Raw genomic sequence first — 24,938 nt, forward strand, 5'->3', positions numbered from 1 at the left:
CTTGATCTAGCTTTCTAGTCTTTCTTTTCCAACGATGACACAAAATCCCCAGAGAGCCTGCATATTAGATGTCAGGCTCAGGAAAAAATTCCTTCTATCTCCTTCCAAGATGGGTCAGAGAAGGTGGACTCATTATGTTACATAAATGATCCCCATAGCACAAGACTTGATCCAGTATTTGGTTCATTAGAGGACTTTATGACACCGGTGTTTAAGAGACTCCATGTCACTCTGGGAAGTTCTCTCTGCACCTTTGAAAAGCACACAGTTTTATTGAGGTCCCCCTCAGCAGGAGGGTGGAGAGAGCAGGTTTTTTTCATTATTAAAAAGTAGGCAGAAATAGACAAAGGCAATCTTTCTGGTTATTGCTATACATCTTCCTTATCTGTGGTGTGCGTAAAGAAAGGGGAGACCTAGTGCCTGGCATGCATCAGTCTAGAGACAGCTCAATTTACTCCCTAGTCATCAGTTAACCTTTAGCACTGCTGTCTGGGGCCCATTAGCTTAGCAATGTGGAGGGAAGGGAGGGGTAGCAACTATAGCCACTGTTTTAATTGCCAGGAGAGCAAGCACAAAGGAAATACAGTGTGAGGCTATGTCTCCATATCAAAGAGGTAAGGCACTTCTTCACCAGGCACATAAATTAAAATATCCACATGGGGTAAATCAGGAGAGTATGCACTCTGTGTTCTTCTATCTCCCATAATTATGGGAATAATAATTTTAGCTTAATAGCTATGTTTTATTCCTTTATATATATATATATGTACATATATATGTATGTATATATCAAATTGTGCTGCTGAACATAGGTGTACACGCATATACCCTTGAGGTTTAAGTGGGAAAGTGTTTCACCAATGTTTTCCTCTAAGTATTTGATAGTTTCCAGTCTGACATCCAGGTCTTTGATCCATTTGGAGTGGATTTTTGTTTCTGGTGAGATAAGGTGGTTCAATTTCTTCTTCTGCATGTTACAACCCAGTTTTCCCAGCACCATTTATTGAAGAGAGTCTCCTTCTTCCATTCAATACTTTGGGCCCCCTTATCAAAGATTAGATGTCCATAGGTGTGGGGAGTTATGTATATTTTTAATATTCAAGTTATTTTATTCAGTGTTATGTCCAGGCTTTGGAAATCTGTTGTTGGGCACCTGGGTTCCTTCCATGTTTTAGCTATTATGAATTGTGCTGCTATGAACTTAGATGTACACCCATCTTTTTGGTTGGGCATTATGGAATCCTTGGGGTATATCTCCAGGAGAGGAATTACTGGGCCATATGGAAGGTCTTTGTCTATCCTTGTGAGAGTTCTCCAGACTGCTCTCCAGAGAGGCTGGACCAATTTACATTCCCACCAGCAGTGTAGAAGGGTTCCTCTGTCCCCACAGCCACCCCAACATTTGTTGCTGCTGTCCTTTTTGATGTATGCCATTCTCACAGGAGTGAGGTGGTGTCTTCATGTTGTTTTTAATTGCATTTCTCTGACAATCAGCGACCTGGAACATTTTTTCATATGTTTGTTAGCCTTCTGCATCTCCTCTGAGGTGAATGTTTTATTCATATGCTCTGCCCATTTTTGAATGGGGTCATTTGCTTTTTTGGTACTAAGTTTGCTGAGTTCTTTGTCTATTTTGGTGATTAGTCTCTTGTCTGATGTTTGGCACGTGAAGATCTTCTCCCATTCTGTGAGGGATCTCTTTGTTTGTGTGATAGTTTCTTTGGCTGTGCAGATGATTTTCAATTTGATGTAGTCCCATTGGTTTGTTTCTGCTTTAATCTTCCTTGCAATTGGATTTGTTTCATCAAAGATATCCTTGAGGTTTAGGTGGGAAAGTGTTTCACCAATGTTTTCCTCTAAGTATTTGATAGTTTCCTGTCTGACATCCAGGTCTTTGATCCATTTTTAGTTGAATTTTGTTTCTTGTGAAATAAGGTGTTTCAATTTCATTCTTCTGCATGTTATAACCCAGTTTTCCCAGCACCACTTATTGAAGGGAGCCTCCTTCTTCCATTTAACACTTTAGGCCCCCCTTATCAAAGATTAGATAACCATAGGTGTGGGGGTTCAGATCTGGGTTTTCAATTCTGTTCCACTGCTCTGTGTGCCTATTTTTCTTCCAGTACCAGGCTCCTTTGATGATGATGGCCTTATAATATATTTTGATCTGGGAGTGTTATGCCTCCATTTCTATTTCCTTTCCTCAAGATGGTTTTGGCAATTCTAGGTGTTTTCAGGTTCCAGATAAATGAATGTATTTTTGTTCTATTTTCTTAAAGAAGCTTGGTGGAACTTTAATGGGTTTCGCTTTAAGTTTGTGTATGGCTCTGGGGATAATATCCATTTTGATTATATTAATTCTTCCAATCCATGAGCATGGGATGTCTTTCCATTTCTTGGTATCAGTTTCTATTTCCTTAAAGAGTTACTCATAGTTTTCAGTATACAAGTCTTTCACTTCTTTGGTCAGCTTTACTCCTAGGTATTTTATTAATTTTGTTTCAACAGTGAATGGGAGTGATTTCTGGATGTCTTCTCCTTCAGGTTTAGTGTTTGCATAGAGAAATACCACAGTTTTTTGTACACTGATTTTATAACCTGACACCTTGCTATATTGCCTAATAACTTCCAGTAGTTTTCTGCTGGGTTCTTTAGGTTTTTCTATGCATACTATCATATCGTCTGCAAATAGTGAGAGCTTGACTTCTTCCCTTCCTATCTATGTTCCTTTAATTTTTTTCTCTTGCCTGATTTATATGGCAAGAACTTCCAATACTATGTTAAAGAGTAATGGTGACAGTGCACAGGCGTGTCTAGTCCCTGATATGAGGGGAAATACTTTCACCTTCTTTCCATTGAGTATGATGTTGGCTATAGGTTTGCTATATATGGATTCCACTATCTTGAGGAATTTCCCATCTATTCCCATTATTTGTAGAGTTTTGAGCATGAATGGGTGTTGGATTTTGTCAAAGGCTTTCTCTGCATCTATTGAGAGAATCAGGTGGTTTCTGGCTTTGCGTTTATTGATGTGGTGAATGAGATTGATAGACTTACTGATGTTGAACCAGCCTTGCATTCCTGGGATGAATCCCACTTGTTCATGATGAACAATTTTTTTGATGTGCTGCTGTATCCGGTTGGCCAAGATCTTGTTTAATATTTTGGCATCTATGTTCATCAGAGATATTGGTCTGTAGTTTGCTTTTTTTGTTGTTTCCCTATCTGCTTTTAGTATCTGTGTGATGTTGGCTTCTTAGAAGGTGGAAGGGAGTATTCCTGTTTCTTCAGTCTTATGGAAATATTAAAAACTATGGGTACTAACTGTTTCCTGAAAGTTTTGTAGAATTCGTTTGTGAAGCCATCTGGTCCAGGACTTTTGTGGTTGGGGAGATTCTTAATAATGGTTTCAATTTCTTTGTCTGTGATTAATGCATTTAGGTTTTGTAGTTCTTCTTGATTCAGTTATGGGAGGGCATATGTTTCTAGGAATGCTTCCATTTCTTCCAGATTCTCTAGCTTGGTGGCGTATAGTTCTTCATAGATGTTTCACATGATTTTCTGGATTTCTGTGGTGGCAGTCATGATATCTCCTTTATAGTTTACAATTCTATTAATTTGCGTCTTCTCTGTTTTTTTTTTTTTTTGAAGAGTCTTGCTAGGGGCTTGTCAATTTTGTTTAATCTTTCAAAGAACCGACATTTGAATTCATTGATCTTTTGTATGGTTCTCTTATTTTCGATGTTTATTTCTGCTCTAATTTTAGTGATTTTTGTGCTTCTGGTTGCTTTAGGGTTCCTTTGTTACTCTTCCTCTAAGTCCTTGAGGTGTGCAGTAAGGTCATTCATTTGAGCTTTTTACTGTTGTTTAATATGTGATTTTTATGGCTGTAAGTTTCAATCTCAATACTGCTTTAGCTGTGTCCCAAATATTTTGATAGGTTGTGTCTTCATTTTCATTTGTTTCCAGGAACATTTGAATTTCCTGCTTGACTGACTCTCTGACCCAGTGGTTCTTAAGGAGTATGTTGTTTAGTTTCCAAGTTCTTTGACTTTTAATAGTTTTCTGTTTATTGTTATATGTTAATTTTACTCCACTGTGGTATGAGAAGATACTTTGGATGATTTCAATGCTCTTGAATTTATTGATGCTATCTTTGCGGCCTAACATGTGGTCTATCCTTGAGTATGTGCTATATGGATTTGAAAAGAATGTGTATTCCGGTTTTTTGGGGTGAAGGACTCTGAAAATGTCCAAGAGGCCTAGTATGTCAATCTCTTCATTTAATTATCTTCTATCTTCGTTGATTCTCTGCTTTGTTGATCTACGTTTGAGAGTCGGATATCAAAGTCTCCCACTATTATTGTATTACTATTGATGTATTTTTGAACTTCTTTCAGTAGGTGCTTGATGCATTTAGATGGTCCCTCATTGGGTACATAGATGTTAACAATTGTTAAGTCTTCTTGGCTGATTTGATCCTCTAATAATTATGTAATGTCCTTGTCTATCTTTTATTACTTTATTTAATTTAAAATCTATTGTGTCTGAGATGAGAATTGTTGTTCCTGCCTTTTTTTGTGGTCACTTACCCTGTATGATAGTTTTCCATGCTTTCACTTTAAGTCTGTGTTTATCTTGTAGTGTCAGATGGGATTCTTGCAAGAAGAATATGATAGGGTTATGTTTTCTGATCCATCTCCCCACTCTGTGCCTTTTGATGGGTGAGTTTAAGCCATTGACATTTATTGATATTATGTATTTAATGTATTGTAGTGCCATTGTTCAACAATTTTTGTTTGCTCTGATATATTGCAAGTATTATAGTGATGTTCTTGTTTATAAGAGGTCTTTTAGAACCTCTTTCAGGGCCGGTTTGGTAATGGTTGCCTCCTTTAGCTGTTGTTTGTCTGAGAAGGTTTTGATGACTCCATCTAGTTTGAATGAAAGTCTAGCAGGATACATTATCCTTGGTTAAAACCCTTTTTCTTTCAGGGCTCCATCGATATCTTGCCATTCTCTTCTGGCTTTTAGAGTCTGAGTGGAGAAGACTGCTGATAGTCTTATGGGTTTTCCCCTGTATGTGACTTTTTGTTTCTCTCTTGCAGCCTTTAGGATTTATTCTTTATCCTTACTTCTTCTCATTGTGACTATGATTTGTCTTGATGTCTTCCGGTCTGGGTTGATTCTTTTTGGAACTCTCTGGGCCTCTTGAATCTTGATGTTCTTTCTGTGGTTCAGGTCTGAGAAGTTTTCTTCTATAATTTTCTCTAGAATTTTTCCTTCCCCTTCCTGTCTTTCTTCCTCTGTCAGGCCAGTTATACAAATGTTATTTCTTTTATGATCATCCCATATGTCTCTGTTGTTGTTTTCAGTGTCTCTCAATCTCTTTTTGAGCTCTTTCACATCTTTATTAGTTCTCTCTAACTCATGCTGTGTGTGAGTAATTCTGTTTTCTGTTTCTGTTAGTCTGCTTTCCCTTCCATCAACTTCTTTCCTCAGTTCAGCAATTTCAGCTTTCAGTTCTCTACTACTACTACTACTAGCGTTTGCCCTTCTTCCGTAGCCAGTCAACAGCATCAGGTTGAGCCTGATGTAAAGTTTCGAGACCTCCTTTGAATCTGGAGAGGTGGCAGTCGTTGACTATGTGGGTCATAGTCTGTCTGTAGCCGCAGGGGCAGTTCGGGTCGTCTCTGGCTCCCCAGCGATGGAACATAGCGGTGCACTGGCCATGGCCTGTTCGATAGCGATTGAGAGCCCAGTCATAACGTGCTAGGTCAAAGCCGGGTTGACTCTAGCAGGGGTCTGTGATGAGGTGTTTGTTCCTTACCTCAGCTGACTGCCAGCCCTGTTTCCAAGAGACTGGAACAGAGAATTTCAGTGTAGGCATAGGGGACCAGATTGGGTGACGAGACGTCAAGCGTTGAACAGGGTGGGCGAAGATATCTGCGTATATTGGCAGGTCCGGTCGAGCGTAGACGTGGGAAATGAACTTAGATGATGCTGCATCCCGATGAATATCTGGCGGGGCGATGTTGCTAAGAACTGGCAGCCATGGAAATGGGGTGGAATGGATGGTTCCAGAAATTATCCTCATGGAGGAATATAATTTGGAATCGACCAAGTGGACATGGGGGCTATGGAAGCATACTGGGGCACAGTATTCTGCAGTGGAATAGCATAATTCCAGAGATGATGATCGTAGTGTGGAAGCGCTCGCGCCCCATGAGGAGCTGGCCAGACTTGCAATGATGTTATTCCTCACGCCCACCTTTGCTGCAGTTTTTATGAGATGTTTGTGAAATGACAGAGTGCGATCGAGCGTAACGCCAAGATAGACTGGCTGGGCTTCATGCCGGATTCTTGTATCGCCAAGCTGCACATTAAGCTCACGCGAGGCTGAGGCATGGTGTAGATGGAAAACAGATGATACCGTTTTTGCAGTGCTAGGGATTAGTCGCCATTTTTTACAGTAATCAGATATCAGAGACATGTCTTTCGTGAGTGTTTCCTCGAGGATGTCGAACTTGGATGTCTGAGTTGCACAGCAGATGTCATCGGCGTAGATGAACTTCCTTGAAGAAGTTTCTGGGAGGTCATTGATGTAAATATTAAATAGCGTAGGAGCCAGAACAGAGCCCTGGGGGAGGCCACTTGAGACAAGTCTCCAGTTCTCTAATTGCCTCAAGATAATCAGTTTCATTGGGAGTCTCAACTGTTGTTTCCCTAATACTGCCATTCCTTTCCTCTAATGTTGTTTTCATTTCTGTGATTAATAAGTTTGTTATTGCTTACATACTTTTCTTATCTATGGTTACTTCTTGGTGATTTGTAGTTTCTTCTGGGCTCTTGTCTTCATTCTTTGGAGTATCAGTTTTATTTGTTTTTGATATACTCATTTTTTTGATTTATGTGTTTCTTATTTTTATGTTCTGTTGTTCCTCAATTGTTTTGTTTTGAGTACAAGCAACACTGTACTAAATACATGACAAATGCAATCACCAACCTCAGGAATTATAATAGCAACTGAAGCAAGGATTGAAATAATTTGTTCACTACCAGTTAGCCAAACAATGTATCCAGTCTGTGAAAAAATGGCAAACAAGTCCAAGTGTAGAAGACAGAGAAAGGAAAGAAGGAATAGCAATAATAGATAATTATGCAAATCCACTATTCACTGTATATTCTAGGGGTAGCAAGAGGAGAAAGGGCAGTAGAGCAGAGATACACACATACAGAGTCCACTCTGAGTCAGATTTCTTCCCCAAAATAATTCACAAATGAATATCAGTGAATTCAGAAAGACAAAGAAGAAGGAAGAAGAAATGGAAGACAAGATAAAAAAAGAGAAACAAGAGAGAGAAATGAAAAACAGCTGTAATAAAAGAGCATTGAAAGGAACATTTTTAATTGGTTAATTAATTTTTAATTTAATTTAATTTTTTAATTAGCTAGGAGGAGGGAGAAGAGGAGAGTCTGTAGAGTAGGTAGGAGTAGTGAAACAAGTTTGTCTCGTAGTGGATAATATGCCCAGTCCCCTAGTAATGAAAGATACCCTAAGAGTTAATTCTGGTCAGCCTAAAGGAAGCAGGGAAAGAGATACACCTTTATATAATATTAATAATAAAATAGAGTATGGTAAAAATCCTGTCCCATATTGCCTCAAGCCTCCTGAGCAGAGGCAGCTGATTATTCAGAAAGTAAAAAACAAAAAAATCCTCAGGACTAGACAAGCATAGCAGGAATAGACAGTTATGCAAATCTATTATACACTGTATACTCTAGCGTAGCTAGAGGAGAAAGGGAAGTAGAGCAGAGATACATGCAGAGAGAGTCCACCCTGTTTCAGATTTCTTCCCCAAAATAATTCCCAAACGTGTATCAGTGAATTCACTAAGTTGAAGGAGGAAGGAAGAAAGGATGACAAGAATGAGAAAAAGAAGAAAAGAGAGAGAGAGAGAAAAAAGATAAGAAAAAGAACAGTAATATAAGAACAGTTAAAGGAGAGTCATGTATTTATTCATTTATTATTATTTAATTAGTTATATGGCGGGGGAGGGAGAAAATGGGTAGGGGTGGTAAGAAGAGTCAAACAAGTTATTTTAGCAGTGAATAAGTCACCTAGTCCCCTAGCAATGGAAAATACACTAAGAGTTAATTTTGGTCAACCTGAAGGAGAGGGGGAAAGGGATATGTGTTTATCTTGTATTGATCATAAAATAGAACAGATTAAAAAACCCTCTCCTGTCTTCAGCTTGTATGGCTCCAGATTGCCTCAGGCCCCCTGAGCAGAGGCAGCTGATTGGCTACTTAGAAAGAAAGAAGGCCGAAGGTTTCAGAAGGAATAAAATTAGAATGAATTACATCCCCTTGTGGTACAGGAATCTTGGTAAAGAAAGAAGCTCAGCAGGGGATCCTGCTAGGACCAGATCTGTGGCCCCCAGGAACTGGTTATGGGGGGAGGGGGGACGGGGTGCTCTTCGGGAATAATAATTTAAAAAAAAAATTAACCTTTCTTTTTACTCTATTTTCTAACCCAAATTGAGTTATAGTCACCTCCTTGGTGTCAAAGCTAGGGCCTCTTATTGACTGTCCTACTAAAGGCAAAAAATCCTACTGTTTCCAGTAGATGAAGTCAGAGCTCAAGCCATTAGCAGCTTCTGGAATCTCCCACTGTTTCAGTTTCATTAGCTGTGTTGGGCCTGTTCATATTATCTAGTTCCTCTTTATTTAACTATGGAAGTTCCTACATATCTAGGAAATTATCCGTTTCTTCAATGTTCTCCAGCTTGGTGGCATATAGTTGTTCATAGAAGCCTCATTTCCATTAACAGCAGGAATAATCTTAAACAATATTATTATTATATTATTATTATAGGTATATATTATTTGAAAAGTTACCTCTGTTTGGGGCATCCCAGTCTTGCCTTATAAGTTTCCTGGGTCTGGGGTAGTCTAAATCTACCCTTGAAACTTCCCTTGGTCTGGAGTAGTCTAAATTTTCCCTTAAATGACCATCTGTGTTCTGACTGTCTCTCTGTTCTGACCTTCTGTGTGAATAAATATTTTTCCCTGGAGCTAAGTCTAATAGCCTTTCTTCTTAACCCATTCTTGGATGGGTCTAACTAGATTATACACCAAGTTTTTTTAATGAAATCTTCTGGGAGTTGGTCGGTAGCACAGTGGGTTAAGCTCACATGGCACAGAGCACAAGGACCGGCCTATGGATCCCAGTTTGAGCCCCAGCTCCCCACTTGCAGGGGAGTAACTTCAAAAGCACTGAAGCAGGTCTTCAGGTGTCTATCTTTCTCTCCGCTTCTCTGTCTTCCCCTCCTCTCTTCATTTCTCTGTGTCGTATCCAACAACGATGACAAGACAAATAACTACAACAATAAAACAAGAGCAACAAAAGGGAATAAATAAATAAATAAATAAATATGAAAAAAGAAGTCTTCTGCTATAAAGTAAACATACACCATGCTGACTCTCTTATGGTTAACCTTTGCATATATGAATGTTCACTGAATTTTAGGTAATGAAAGTTTACTTACTTCCACCCATATACCCTAACATTAGCTATTTAACTGCACAACTTCTACATTCATCATGTATGCCTATAAGTGGAAGCAAGGGTATGTGAGTGAGGGTACGCAATAGGGCCTCTTTATATTTAGATGGAGATTACAGTCTGTCACTCATGCTACATGCCACACATGATTCTGGTTTTTGGTCTAAGTACAGCTGATAGAGAAGCTGTAATGGTGACAAATAGCTCTTTTTCTGAAAGCCTCCCAGTAGGTACAGCAGCTTTTGCTCTTAGGCCATTTTTAGTCTTGTTACACTCACTGCTATAATTGTTGTCACAATGTACTTCCCCCAGAGATCTCCTTTTATTGTTCCCAGGTATTATTTGTGCATATCCAATATAACCAATAGGTCTTTAAATTATCAATGTAAGAAAAAATAGCTTCAGTTTAGTCTTAGGACTCCACGCTTTGTGGTTAACTCTAGTCTGCTGGGGCTGTGTCATACAGCAGGCCTGACTTTGCCTCCATCATTGTCCTCAGGTAATACTTGTGTATTTTCAATATTGCCAATAAGTGTTTAAATTATCAATGTAAGCAAAAAAGTTTCAATTTAGTCTTAGGACTCCCTGCTTTGTGGTTAGCCCTAGCCTGCTGGCGCTGTGCCATACAGCAGGCCTGACATTGCATCTGTCACTCTGCTCTTTTGATTTCTCTCTGACCTATCCAAAACAACAACAGCAATGGCAACAATAACAACAAGAAAAAGAGCAACAAAATGGGAAAAGAATGGCTTCTAGGAGCAGTGCATTCCTAGTGCAGGTACAGAGCCCCAGAGATAACCCTGGAGGCAAAAAAAAATGATTAGAGACAGAGAACTTGAGAGGGGATTAGGACAATAGATAGGGAAAGAGTCAGAGAGACACCTGCAGCACTGTTTAACCACTTGTGAAGTGTTTCCCATGCAGGTTAGGCCAGTGGCTTATACCCTGGTCCATGTGCATTGTAGCTTGTGCACTCCACAAGGCTTTTCATGACCTAGACTTATCTTCAACCCTATCTCTACCTTTATATCTCTAAAAGAGAGGCAGAGTGAAAGAGACCACAGCACCAGATCTTCATTTAGTGCTATGGGGACTGGGCTCCAAGCTGGATTCTGCACATGGCAAAGCAACACACTTTCCAAGTGAGATATTTCATTTCATTGGTGCCCCCCTATATAGTATATGAAAAAGCTACTCCATTAGCATTAAAATAATATGAAAGACAATGCCATCTTTATAGATTTGCTTTTCGCTTTTAATGAGCAGAATCAGAAATGTATAAATTTTCATTTTTGTTCAGTAGCAACAATTAACAACAGATGGAAGCATTTCAGTTGTTGGTTAGATCAGAAATTGAATACAAAGAGCAACAAGCATTCCAGACTGATAATGAAGATGATCATATAAGCAAAACACTTGTGAAAACTCAGATGATCTTTCTTTTTTTAACTATAAACTTACCAGAAAGTTTTCATTAGTGATTTAATATTGGTTTACAAAATTAGAAGGTAACTGGGGTACACCTTTCCCATCAGCATAACTCTGTATCCCTATTCCCTCTACTAGAAACTGCGATATTCCTCCAAAAACACAGATAGAGGTTGACTGTTCTTTCTATAATTCTCTATATTTATATATATTTGTGCCCCCCCCCTTTATGCTCCTGCCTTCTCTTCCTTTCCAAGGCACACCTACTACTTCTGAATGGTTTTATTTTCCCTTGCCCAGTGGGTCCTGGTGGAATTGGAATTCAGAGTCCTCTGTTCATCTTTCCCTCTGGGAGGCAGACAATCTCTTAAATAATTTTCTGTCAGACTGTAAAATTGAATAGTACATATCTGAAGGGTAAAGAGAAGAATATTTTATGATAAAACCTTGGATCTGTGATCAGGGATGTTTGTTGGTATTCCTCTATCTCTCATGGCCATGTCCCAAAGTTGAGGGGACTCAGTGTGTAAATGGAAATATGGAAAATATGTTCTCAAAGAGCATTGGAAGGATATGTATAGAGGTATATTGCTCATTCTAAGCTATGCTTTTAACTCTAAAGCTGATGGTGTTAGAGGCCAGGTGGTTGTGTATCTGTTAGAGCATATGTGTGACCATGCAAGAGAACCCAGGTACAAGAACCGAATTCTCTACTTCAAGGGGGAAGCTTCACTAGTGGTGGAGCAGTGCTACAGGTGTCTTAGTCTTTCTCTCTATCTCTGTCTCTCACCCCCTATCAAATAAATAGAAGGGAGAAGTGGCCACTGGCAATAGTGCATTCATCCTGCAGGCATGGAGTTCTAGTGATAACACTGATGGCAAAAAAATAATTCTGACAATTTTGTAAATTTTGGATCACTGATGGAACTGCAGGTGTTTTTCTCCCTTCTTCTCCCCCTTTCTCCTTTGATTCTTTTTTAATTTTTAATTATAAAAAGGAAACATTGACAGAAACCATGGGATAAGAGGAGTACAGATGCACACAGTTCCCACCAACAGAACTCTGTGTCCCATCCCTTCCCCTGATAGCTTTCCTATTCTTTATCCCATAATGACCCAGCGTCATTATTTGGTGCAGAAGGTTGAAGGTCTGGCTTCTTTAATTGCTTCCCCACTGAACATGGGCATTGACAGGTCAATCCATACCCCCAACTGGTCTTTCTCTTTCCCTAGTGGGGTGGAGTTCTGGGGAAAGGAGGGCTCCAGTGTGTATTGGTGGGGTCGTCTGTCCAGGGAAGTCCGGTTGGCATGGTGGTAGCATCTGGAACCTGGTGGCTGAAAGAAGAGCTAACATATAAAGCCAAATAAATTGTTAACTAATCATGAACCTAAAGGCTGGAATAGTACAGATGAAGATTTGAGGGTCTTAGTTTTGTAGATAGTAGCCCTATTTTAGTTATATTTCAAAGGGTCTATGACTATACTCCTGTTTTTTTATTTTTATTTATTTATTTATTTATTTGTTTTTTGTTTTTCTGAGCCTGACATCTGACATGCAGGTGGGCCCATGTTATTTTCTGGGGAGATGTTGTCATGGCTATAAAAAGGACCAGAAAGCTGGATGAGGGATGAAAGTACTCCCAAATATGAGAAACTTTATAAATATTATTGACTGTAAACCCCATCGATTTGATCTGATGTGGGTCCCATATTTGGATTAGGATCCTATGTGATGTCAGCGTCCCTGTAGATCTAAGCTCACATTCTGTGTCATGAGTAGGAACGTTCCAAGCTACCCCAGTTTCAGGAACCATCTTCCTCATGTGGAGCATGGAGTATGATGTCTAGTCTCCCTTCAGAGGATGGAACATTCTCTGCTGTTGCTGATCCACACTGAAAAAATGGTTGTCTAGAATGATCTCATGGATTTGTGCAGACACTGAGCACCTTGGTGACATTGAAGTAAAAAATAAAAAGTACGACACAGTCTGAAGTGAAGCATGTTGGGGTGGCAATCGTTGCGTTGATTAGATTGTGATCGGCAGATGCAATATTATTTGATATGGATTGGGAGAGGCATATGGGAAAGTGGGCCCTATCGAAGGGTTCCAGGACTGGGGGAAGTAGATGCTCATAGTGGAGATGTGAGGTTCCTGCTGTCTTAGGGTTCAAAAAGACAATGGATAGTTAATGTTATCATCACATTATTTGGTAATTGGGTTAACTTTGAAAAGTCCTTTTGTAAGGGTTTGCTGTACAGTACCCAGTATCTTGTATACAGCTGTGCTATTGGTTGCTTCTGATCTACTTGGTCTAGGCTTTTGAGAGAGTCTGCATATCTAATACACAGCCTATATATTAAAAAGATTCAGTCTGTGTTTTAAAAAACTTCAAGACATACAATTAATTTCCCCCTCTCCTATTAACTAGTGATTTATATGACTACATTTTACTAGGAGTGTACCTAAACACCATTCCCACCACCAAAAAGACTGTGCCCCATCCCTCCCACCCACTGCCACTCCCCACTGTCCCAGGAAGCTGCATGTCTACCCCTCAGCACAGGGTTTTTACTTTGGTGCCTTACTTACAATTTGGTCAGGTCCTGCTTTTAGTTTTCCTTTCACATCTTCTTACTCAACTTCTGTTGATGAATGGGATCATCCCATACTCATCTTTATCTTTCTGACTTAGCTCACTTAACATAATTCCTTCTCACTCTGTCCAAGATGGGTCAGAGAAGGTGGGTTCATTGTTCTTGATAGTTGCATAGTATTCCATTGTGTATATATATAACACAGCTTTCTCAGCCACTCATCTGTTGTTGGGCACCTGGGTTGCTTCCAGGTTTTAGCTATTACGAATTGTGCTGCTATGAACATAGGAATACACACCTTTTCTTGGTTGGGTGTTATGGAGTCTTTGGGGTATAACCCCAGGAGAGGAATTTCTGGATCAAATGATAGGTCCATGTCTAGCCTTTTGAGTGTTTTCCAGACTACTCTCCACAGAGGTTGGACCAATTTACATTACCACCAGCAATGTAAAAGGGTTCTTCTGTCCCCACAACCTCTCCAGCATTTGTTGCTGCTGTCCTTTTTGATGTATGCCATTCTTACAGGCATGAGGTGGTATCTCAGTGTTGTCTTAATTTGCATTTCTCTGACAATCAGTGACCTAGAGCAGTTTTTCATATGTTTGTTAACCTTTTGGATCTCCTCTGAGGTGAATGTTTTGTTCATATGCTCTGCCCATTTTTGGATGGGGTCATTTGCTTTTTTGGTGCTAAGTTTGCTGAGCTCTTTATATATTTTGGTGATTAGTTTCTTGTCTGATATATGGCATGTGAAGATCTTCTCCCATTCTGTGAAGAGCTGAAAGGGAAACTAAAAGCAGGATCTGACTAAATTGAAAGTAGGGCACCAAAGTAAAAACCCTGTGGTGAGGGGTAGACATGCAGCTTCCTGGGCCGGTGGTGGGTGGGGGTGGGTGGGTGGGATGGGACACAGTCTTTTGGTGGTGGGAATGGTGTCTATGTACACTCCTAGTAAAGTGTAGTCACATAAATCACTAGTTAATTAATGAGAGGGGAAAATAATTGTATGTCTCAAAGTTTTAAAAACACAGACTGAGTCTTTTTAAGACAGGCTGTGTATTTGATATGCAGACTCTCTCAAAAGCCTCGACCAAGTGGTTCAGAGGCAACCAGTTGCACAGCTATTTACAAGATACTGGATACTATACAGCAAACCCTAACAAAAGGACTTTTCAAAGTTAACCCAATTACAAAATAATGTGATGATAACCTTAATTATCCATTGTCTTTTGAACCCTAAGACAACAGAAACCTCACATCTCCACTATACAGCCTATATTTCTCCCAGTCCTGGAACCTTAGGATAGGGCCCACTTTCCCGCATGCCTCTCCCAATCCATATCAAATAATATTGCATCAGCCAATCGCAACCTAATCAAGGCAACAATTGCCACCTCAACATGCTTCAGCTCAGACTGTGTCAGAGACTTCACGTGTGGAATGACAACCCTTCATCTTCATTACTCAGGTGAGAACTTTCCTTTCATAGCTTTCTCTAATTCCATCCCAGGTGGATCTCTTTCTGACAAAGTCCCCAAACCTAGATATACACAAGGTTCTGTGAGAGAGAGCATATGTTGACACGTATCCATAAACAAGTGGAAATATATACCTGAAAGCAGAAGTACACTGGAGTTTGCAGTGACTACCCCCCCCCAACACTTCCTCTCCACTATTCCCACCTTTGGGTCCATGATTGCTCAACAATTTGTTTGACTTTGTATGTTAACTCTCTTCAGCCACCAGGTTCCAGATGCCATCAGGATGCCGGCCAGGCTTCCCTGGACTGAAGACCCCACCAATGTGTCCTGGAGCTCAGCTTCCCCGGAGACCCACCCTACTCGGGAAAGAGAGAGGCAGATTGGGAGTATGCACCAACCAGTGAATGTCCATGCTCAGCGGGGAAGCAATTACAGAAGCCAGACCTTCCACCTTCTGCAACCCACAATGACCCTGGGTCCATGCTCCCAGAGGGATAGAGAATGGGAAAGCTATTAGGGGAGGGGATGGGCTATGGAGATTGGGTGGTGGGAATTGTGTGGAGTTGTACCCCTCCTACCCTATGGTTTTGTTAATTTAACCTTTCTTACATAAAAAATAAATTTTAAAAAAGGATTGTTTCCCAGGACTGCTAATATGATTTATACATAAGTGCTTATAACTATACAGCATAGCACATGTTGTGTAATATTATAATTATAACAAGTACCTATGATGTCATTGCAGTTTTCCTAATAATAAAAATTATGATATGCTACTTTTACTGGGTGGTTAGATGTATAGATAAATTACTAGGAAGATTAGACATGGAAAATCATATTCACAGCTGGGGGGACAGCATAGTGGATCTGCAAAAGACTTTATTATTTATTTTTACTTTTTAACTTATATTTATACAAAGAAAACACTGACAAAAAACATACTAAGAGGGATACAACTTTGCACAGTTCTCACCACCAGAACTCCATATCCCATCCCCTCCCTTGAAAGCTTTCCTATTCTTTATCCCTCCGGGAGTATGGACCCAAGGTCATTATGTGGTACAGAAGATTGAAGGTCTGGCTTCTGTAATTGCTTCCCTACCGAACATGGGCATTGATAGGTCAATCCATACTCCCAATTGGTCTTTCTCTTTCCCTAGTGGGATGGGGTTCTGGGGAAGCAGGGCTCCAGTGTGTATTGGTGGGGTCGTCTTTCCAGGAAGTCCGGTTGGCATAGTGGTAGCATCTGGAACCTGGTGGCTGAAAGAAGAGCTAACATATAAAGCCAAACAAATTGTTGACTAGTCATGAACCCAAAGGCTGAAATAGTGCAGATGAAGAGTTGGGGTGTTTCCATTTTGTATATAGTTAGTAGGTCTATTTTAGTTATATTCGAAAGTGTCCATGAGTGTACTCATGCGTTTTTTTTTTTTTTCCTGAGCCTGACATCTGATATGCAGGTACGCCCAAGTTATTGTCTTGGGAGATGTTGTCATGGCTGGAAAAAAGAACCAGAAAGATGAACTGGGAACATTCTCTACCATTGTTGTTCCATGTTGAAGGCAAGGTCTTATGGGGGCCTGAAAAGGGGTCTATTGTGTTGTTCCTGATAAAGATAACCGGTAACAATGGAGAGAGGGATTTATTTGAGGTCTAGGCCCATCATGTCTGTTTGGGAATATGAGGACTCCCAGACTAGGACCCAACTGATTGGGTGGCCTGATGACTAAAGAGTCATTGTTAATGTATGCCAGTCTCTTGCCCTTATTCGGTGCAAAAGACATTCATTTTTGTTTTCTCTGTTGTCTTTTTTTTTTTTTTTTTTTTTTGCATCCAGGTTTATTGCTGGGGCTCAATTCCTGCACTATGAATCCACTGCTCCTGGAGGCCATTTTTTCCCTTTTGTTGCCCTTGTTGTTTATCATTCTTTGTTGTTACTATTATTGTTGTTGTCATTGTTGGGTAGGACAGAGAGTACTGGAGAGAGGAGGGGAAGACAGAGAGGGTCAGAGAAAGGTAGACACCTGCAGACCTGCTTCGCCACCTTTGAAGCAACTCCCCTGCAGGTGGAGAGCCTGGGGCTCGAACAGGGTTCCTTACCTGGGTCCTTGCACTTTGTGCCACATGCACTTAACCCGCTGCACTACTGCCCGGCCCCCAGACTTTCAATTTTGAGGGTCTGAAGTCCCAGGTTTGGTCATGAGCACGACCATAAGCCAGAGCTGAGCAGTACTCTAATCTTTCTGTGTCTGTATTTTTCTCTCTTTTTTAAGAAATTATTTATTTGTTCCCTGTTCCCTTGTTTTTTGTTGTTGTTGTTGTTGTAGTTATTCTTCTTTTCGTTGTTGTTGGATAGGACAGAGAGAAATGGAGAGAGGAGGGGAATACAGAGAGGGGAAAAGAAAGATAGACACCTGCAGACCTGCTTCAGTGTCTGTGAAGTGACTCCCCTGCAGGTGGGGAGCCTGGAGCTCAAACTGGGATGCTTATGCTGGTCCTTGCACATTGTGCCACATGCGCTTAACCCCCTGCGCTCCTGTATTTTTCTCTCTTATTAAAATAAAATATTTTTAAAAGAAGTGATATTATGAACATTCCCCATTACCTAACATTACAAAACCTTTTCTTCATCATCTTAGTTCAGGAGAAAGCTAAACTCTCAGCCATGCAAGTACAGCTGTGACTATGGTATGCAATATATCGGCAACTTAAGTATATGGTACAAAACTTTTTTTTTTTTTTTTTTTGCAAGAGGGATAGGAGGGAGAGAGAGAGAACCAGCTATCACTTTGGTACATGTGCTGTCAGGGACCAAACTCAAGGCCTAATGCTTGAGAGTCCACCACTTTATCCATTATGCCACGTCCCAGAACTGGCACAGAACATTTTGACTAATAACAAGTTATGACTACTCACAAGGTAAATAATTAGTTAGAATTATAATTACAGGGGCTTGGCTGTGGTGCACCTGGTTGAGTCCACATGTTACAGTGTGCAAGGACATATATTCAAGCCCCTGCTTTCCACCTGAAGGGATAAAGTTCACAAGTGGTGAAGCTGTTCTGCAGGTGTCTCCTCTTCTCTCCCTCTTCCCTCTCCACTTCTCTTAGTCTCTATTCAATAATGATAAAGTATAAATAAAGTTTTTTTACAAGTATTTTAAACTATTGAGAATATAGTAAGGGCCAGTATGCTGTAGCCTTGGGTGCTGGACACTTGATTTGTTCAATAGTTATTGATCCTTGTGAAAGTTGTGAAGAGATCAGAGCACTGCCTAGTTCTGGCATATGGTGGTCTTGGCATATGAAGCTGAACCTCAGGGGTTTCAGTCACACAAGCTTGGTGTGCCTCTTGCAGGGCTACCTCCCTGGCCCTGGCTACTGTTTGGGTAAATAAATTTCATAGGTACACAAGCAGTGTCTGGCTGTCACTGCAGAGCTGAGTAGTGAAGCAAAGAGCCAAATAATAAATATTGAGTGGAAGGCATTGCTTTTGTTTGATCACATGCTATACTTTTTTTTTTCTTTTTGCCTCCAAGGTCATTGCTGGGACTTAATTCCTGCATTACAAATCCAAATCCATTGCTCTTGGTGGCCATCTTTGTTCCATTGTTGTTGCTGTTGTTATTGTTGTTGTTTTGGATAGGACAGAAAAATTGAGAGGGGGAGAGTAAGACACCTGCAGACCTGCTTTGCTGCTTGTGAAGCAACCCTCCCTGCAGGTGGGAGCTTGGGGCTTGAATCGGGATTCTTGAGCCGGTGCACTTTGCACTATGTACACTTAACCCTGTGTGCCATCACCTCTCCTCACCCCCGTGTAGTTTTTTGATGAAAAGGCTTGTTAAATCTAATGGTATAAAGAGAAATGAGAACTTCTGTGTCAGAAACTTTTATCAGTTCTTGAGAACCCCCATGTGTTGAATTGTAACCCTTTTATTTTTTGAAAACAGTGACTTCTTAACTGACACTTATTAGGTTGATGAAAATGTTTACACTTGTGGGTGGACATCTGATTGCAATACCAGCCATCTTCTGCTGGCTGTGGCTGGATCTAGAGGCATAGTTAGCATTATTAATCCCATAACAATGCAGTGCATAAAGGTAGGTTTCTGGTTCAGTTGTAGTGCAGTAGTACTCCCTCCCTCTCTCCTTCCCTGCTTGTCCCCCTTACGCTCTCAGTGCACCCCTGAGTACTACCTCAGAAGTATTTCTCCTCACTCGGGATAGTTTCCTTCAGTACTATGAGGGTCAGGCTCAAACTGGGGCCAAGTGCATGGCCACGTGAGCATACTATGAAAGTAAGTTATGTTTGCCTGTCCTAAAATATTTTTAAGACCTACAGGTATATTTTTTCTGCTCATGGAAGTTTGAGCTCATACCTTTAAATTTACATGAGATATAAATATTTAAAGTTACAGTATAATCTCATTTTTGTTCTTTACACAGCTGAAGTCCAAGTTGTTTAAAATATATATATTTATTTATTTTTCCCTGTTATTTCCATTGTTGTTTATTGTTGTTATTATGGCTGTGGGCGCAAGGAATAACATCATTGCAAGACTGGCCAGCTCCTCATGGGGCGCGAGTGCTTCCACACTACGATCATCATCTCTGGCATTATGCTATTCCACTGCAGAATACTGTGCCCCAGTATGCTTCCGTAGCCCCCATGTCCACTTGGTCAATTCCAAATTATATTCCTCCATGAGGATAATTTCTGAAACCATCAGTTCCACCCTGGTTCCATGGCTGCCAGTCCTTAGCAACATTGCCCCGCCAGATATTCGTCAGGATGTGGCATCATCTAAGTTCATTTCCCACGTCTACGCTCGACCGGACCTACCAATATGCGCGGATATCTTCACCCACCCTGTCCAACGCTTGACGTCTCGTCACCCAATCTGGTCCCCTACGCCTACACTGAACTTCTCTGTTCCAGTCTCTTGGAAACAGAGTTGGCAGTCAGCTGAGGTAAAGAACAAACACCTCATCACAGACCCCTGCAAGTGTCAACCCAGCTTTGACCTAGCACGTTATGATTGGGCCCTCCTCTGTTCGCTATCGAACAGGCCATGGCCGGTGCGCCGCTATGTTCCATCGCTGGGGGGCCAGAGATGACCCGAACTGCCCCAGCCGCTACAGACAGACTATGAACCACATAGTCAACAACTGCCACCTCTCCAGATTCAAAGGAGGTCTCGAAACTTTACATCAGGCTCAACCTGACGCTCTTGACTGGCTACAGAAGAAGGGCAAACGCTAGAAGAAGAAGATTATTGCTGTTGTCATTGTTGTTGGATAGGATAGAGAGAAATCAAGAGAGGAGGAGAAGACAGAAAGGGGGAGAGAAAGATAAACACCTACAGACCTGCCTCACGGCTTGTGAAGCAACTCCACTTCAGGTGGGGAGCCATGTGCTCCATAGGAGATCCTATGCTGTCCTTGTACTCTGCTAGACATGTACTTAATCCGCTGCACTACCGCGTGACACCCAAAGTCCATACTTTTCAAGTTACTATACAAAAGTCAGTATCTAAATGTAAGTGATTTTGACCTTTTTTTTTTTTTTTGTCTGTGCTAGACAGACACTCTGGTGGCAATATTTGGTGGTGTGGAAGGGCGCAGAGATGAAGTTCTCAGTGCTGTAAGTTGAGAGCTGCAGGGCAATGACCTTCAGGTGTATGTAGCTGGGCATGACCCTTGTGGGCCTCTTCCCTTAGAAGGAAGAATGTGATTTGTCTCATGAAATCTGCCAGCTTCACTGACTTATGACATAGAGGTTTTTAATCTTACAGTTGAAGACCTGAAGGAAGTTCCTTGGTGTTTGAGCCATATTCATTTTTTTTTTTTTTTTTTACTAGAGAACTGCTCAGCTCTGCCTTATGGTGGTACCAGGATTGAACCTGGGTTTTTAGAGCCTCAGGCATGAGAGTATCTTTGCATAACCATTATGCTGTTTACCCCAACCCTTGATCCATATTCTTTCATAATCTTTTTTAAATTTCTTTATTAGGAGATTAATGTTTTACATATCACAGAAAATACAATAGTTTGTACCTGCATAACATTTCCCAGTTTTCCACATATCAATACAACCCCCACTAGGTCCTCTGTCATCCTTTTCCAGGACCTGCACTCTCCCTCCTCCCCCAATCCAGAATCTTTTAATTTGCTGTAATACACCAACTCCAGGTTCTACTTGTGTCTTCTCGTCTGATCTTGTTTTTCAACTTCTGCCTGAAATTCCATATTCATCCTTCTGTTTCTGACTTATTTCCCTTAACATGATTTCTTCAAGCTCCATCCCAGATAGGCTGAAAATGGTGAAATCACTGTTTTTAATAGCTCAGTAGTATTCCATTGTGTATATAGACCACAACTTGCTCATTCACTCATCTGTTGTTGGACACCTGAGTTGCTTCCAGGTTTTGGCTACTACAAATTGTGCTGCTATGTAGATAGGTATACACAAATCTTTTTGGAAGGGTGTGTTGGGTTCCTTAGGATATATCCCCAGGAGAGGAATTGCAGGATCATAGGGCAGGCCCATTTCTAGCCTTCTGAGAGTTCTCCAGAATGCTCTCCCCAGAGGCTGGACCAATTTATGTTCCCAACAGCAGTGCAGGAAGGTTACTTTGACCCCACAACCTCTGCAGGATTGGTTGCTGCTACCTTTTCTGATGTATGACATTCTCACAGGAGTGAAGTGGTATCTGATGTTTGTCTTTATTTCCATTTCTCTGACAATCAAAGACTTGGAGGATTTTTTTCATGTTTCGTGGCCTTTTGTGTCTCTTCTGTGGAGAATTTTCCGCCCATGTCTTCTCCCCGTTTTTGGATGGGGTCATTTGTTTTCTTGTTGTTGAGTTTAGCAAGCTCTTTATATATTTTGATTATTAAACTATTGTTATAGTGATTCAATTTCATTCTTCTGCATGTTTTACCCCATTTTTTCCAACACCATTTGTTGAAGAGACTCTGCTTTCTCCATTTAATAGTCTGGGCACCTTTGTCACAGATTAGATGTCCATATGTGGGGGCTTACTTCTGAGATCTCACTTCTATTCCACTGGTCAGTGTGTCTATTCATGTTCCAGTACCAAGCAGTTTTGATGACCTGACCCCATTATACAATTTTTAGATCTGAGAGTGTGATGCCTCCAGTTCTGTTCTTTCTGCTCAAGATTGTTTTGGCAATTCTGGGTGTTTTCTGGTTTCAGATAAACATTTGTAGCATTGGTTCTATTTTCCTAAAAAATGTGGTTGGGATCTTGATGGAGATATCATTAAATTTGTAGATGGCTCTGGGTAGGTTATTCATGTCAATGATATTAATTCTTCCTTGATAGTCTTTTTAAATGATATTTATTGGGTTTTCAGAAAAGTTATGATACATGTTTCATAGAAAAATACTCCATTATTTTTCCTACAACCAAAGACATAATATAGGTTTGTGTGTTTAGGTACTGCACCTGGTGTGTGAATGATTCCACCCTTCTGAACTGCTTTTTAAAAGTTATTATTAATCGTTAGTTACAAGATTATGAGATATACACTTTATAGTTCGATACCATCTCCACCCTTCCTCCTCCCAAAGATAATCACTGTAGTTTTCATAATTCTTAACAGTTTCCTTGCTTCTGTTTTGTTTGGATTCCCCCACCACCACTTTGGCAAATTCATGTAAATCAGATCTCTAAATTCCACAGCACAGATCTGTAGACACTGCAGCACCAGAGCTACTTTTTCCATAGTACCCACCATATATTGCTGGGATTCAGACTGGGGCATTGCGCTACGTGATGAACTCTCTCTTGATCCCACATAACATAATTTTAAATACTGAGTGTGTCCTACCTATCTACTGTAGCACTGCTCAAGTATGGCTTATGGTAGTGCCTGGGGCCTTAGAGACTCAGGCATTAAATTTTATGCAGAACCATTTTACAGTCTCCCCTTCCCCTGGGTTAATTCCTCTTCACTGAAATAGGTACACTTCTTTATACTTGGGTGTTGTGAGTCATTTGATGTCACAGTACCTCCCAGAATGGGTGGCTTCAAGTTTGTTGGCAAGTGGCCTGACAGAGGTAGTCATGAGCAGAACTTCCCCCCCTTCAACTTAACTTCTTTCTTCTGCCGTTTCTCCTGGTATGGGGTTTTTCTCTCTCTCTTCCCTCCTTGGAGCTTCATGTGGCCCAAGCATAATTCCAAGATGGATATAATGTACCCACTCCACATTTACAATCGCTCAGTGAAGTGAGCACTTGCTTTTATTACTACCAAATAATTGTTGTTTATAGCCTCTTGTAGTTTGTGTATTCCTTATGTAAATAAACAAACAAATGTGGCTATTTCATTCTTCCTTATTTAGTTTTATTTTTTAATTTTTATTTATAAAAAGGAAACACTGACAAAAACCATACAATAAGAGGGGTGCAACTTTGCACAGTTCCCACCACTTGAACTCTGTATGCCATCCCCTCCCTTGATAGCTTCCTATTATTAATCCCTCTGGGAGTATGGGCCCAGCGTCATGGGGTGCAGAAGGTGAATGGTCTGGCTTCTATAATTGCTTCCTTGCTGAAGATGGGCATTGGAAGGTGGATCCATACTCCCATGCTGTCTCTCTCCTTCCCTAGTGCGGCGGGGTTCTGGGGAAGTGGGGCTTCAGGACACATTGATGGGGTCATCTGTCCAGGAGGTCTCATTGACTAATCATGAACCTAAAGGTTGTAATAGTGTAGATGAAATGTTGGGGGGGGGTCTCCATTTTGTAGATAGCTAGTAGGCCTATTTTAGTTATATTCCAAAGGGCCCATGACTATACTAGTTTTTTATTTTTATTTTTATTTTTTTGATCCTGACATCTGATATGAAGGTGGATCTAAATTAATGTCTGGGGAGATGATGTCATGGCTTGAAAAAGACCAGAAAGCTGAAAATCAGGGAAGAGAATAGCTACCAAATATGGGAAAGGTTATAAATAATGTTGACAGTAAACCTCATCAATTTGATGTGATCCTGGTCCCATATTCAGCTTAGGAGCCTATGTGACCTCTGCATCTCTTTAGATCTGACCTCACATTCTGTGGTCATGAGTAGAAACGTTCCAAGCTACCCCAGTTTCAGGACCCATCTTCCTCAGGCAACATAGAGTATGTTGTCCAGCCTCCCTTCAGAACATTCTCTACCATTGTTGATCCACACTGAGGACAAAGTCCTATGGGGGCCCAAAGAGGGGTCTATTGTGTTGTTCCTCATAGAGATGACCATTAACAATGGAGAGAGGGTTATATTTGAGATCTAGGCCCATCATGTCTGTTTGGGAATCTCAAGACTCCCTGACTAGGGCATCGGCTGACGGGATGGCCTGATAGTGAGTAAAGAGTCATTATTAGAGTATAATAGTCTCTAGCCTTTTTTAAATATTTATTTATTTATTTTCCCTATTGTTGCCCTAGTTTTTCATTGTTGTTGTAGTTATTATTGTCGTCATCATTGCTGGATAGGACCTAGAGAAATGGAAAGAGGAGTGGAAGACAGAGAGGGGGAGAGAAAGATAGATACCTGCAGACCTGCTTCAGTGCCTGTGAAGCGACTCCCCTGGAGCCAGGGGCTCTCTAACCGGGATCCTTATGGCAGTCCTTGCGCTGTGTCTTGCCTTTATTCAGTTTTTGGAGTCCTTACTTTGATAAGGTTAGCTTTGGAGTGACTGAGAGAAGTATCATAGGAAGTAGGTGAGGAGGGTATCTAACTCTAAGTAGACACTATTTCATTAGGAACTTTATGGTGTCTCTTTAGGTCTTTATACTTGCTTGCTGCATATACTGACTCACTACAGACTATTGTGCCCTTTTGCTTTCAGG

The 24,938-nt window shown here is 40.7% G+C and overlaps 1 protein-coding gene and 1 pseudogene across 1 annotated transcript in view; both read left to right on the forward strand.

The window, feature by feature from the left end:
* Positions 1 to 24,938, forward strand: part of LOC132533722 (polycomb protein EED-like) — a 385,841-nt gene that overhangs the window by 346,919 nt on the left and 13,984 nt on the right.
* LOC132533990 (polycomb protein EED-like) overlaps positions 1 to 24,938 on the forward strand; it is a 474,032-nt pseudogene that overhangs the window by 207,342 nt on the left and 241,752 nt on the right.

Source organism: Erinaceus europaeus, chromosome 17 (genome assembly GCF_950295315.1).
Source record: "Erinaceus europaeus chromosome 17, mEriEur2.1, whole genome shotgun sequence".
Taxonomy (NCBI): Eukaryota; Metazoa; Chordata; class Mammalia; order Eulipotyphla; family Erinaceidae; genus Erinaceus; species Erinaceus europaeus.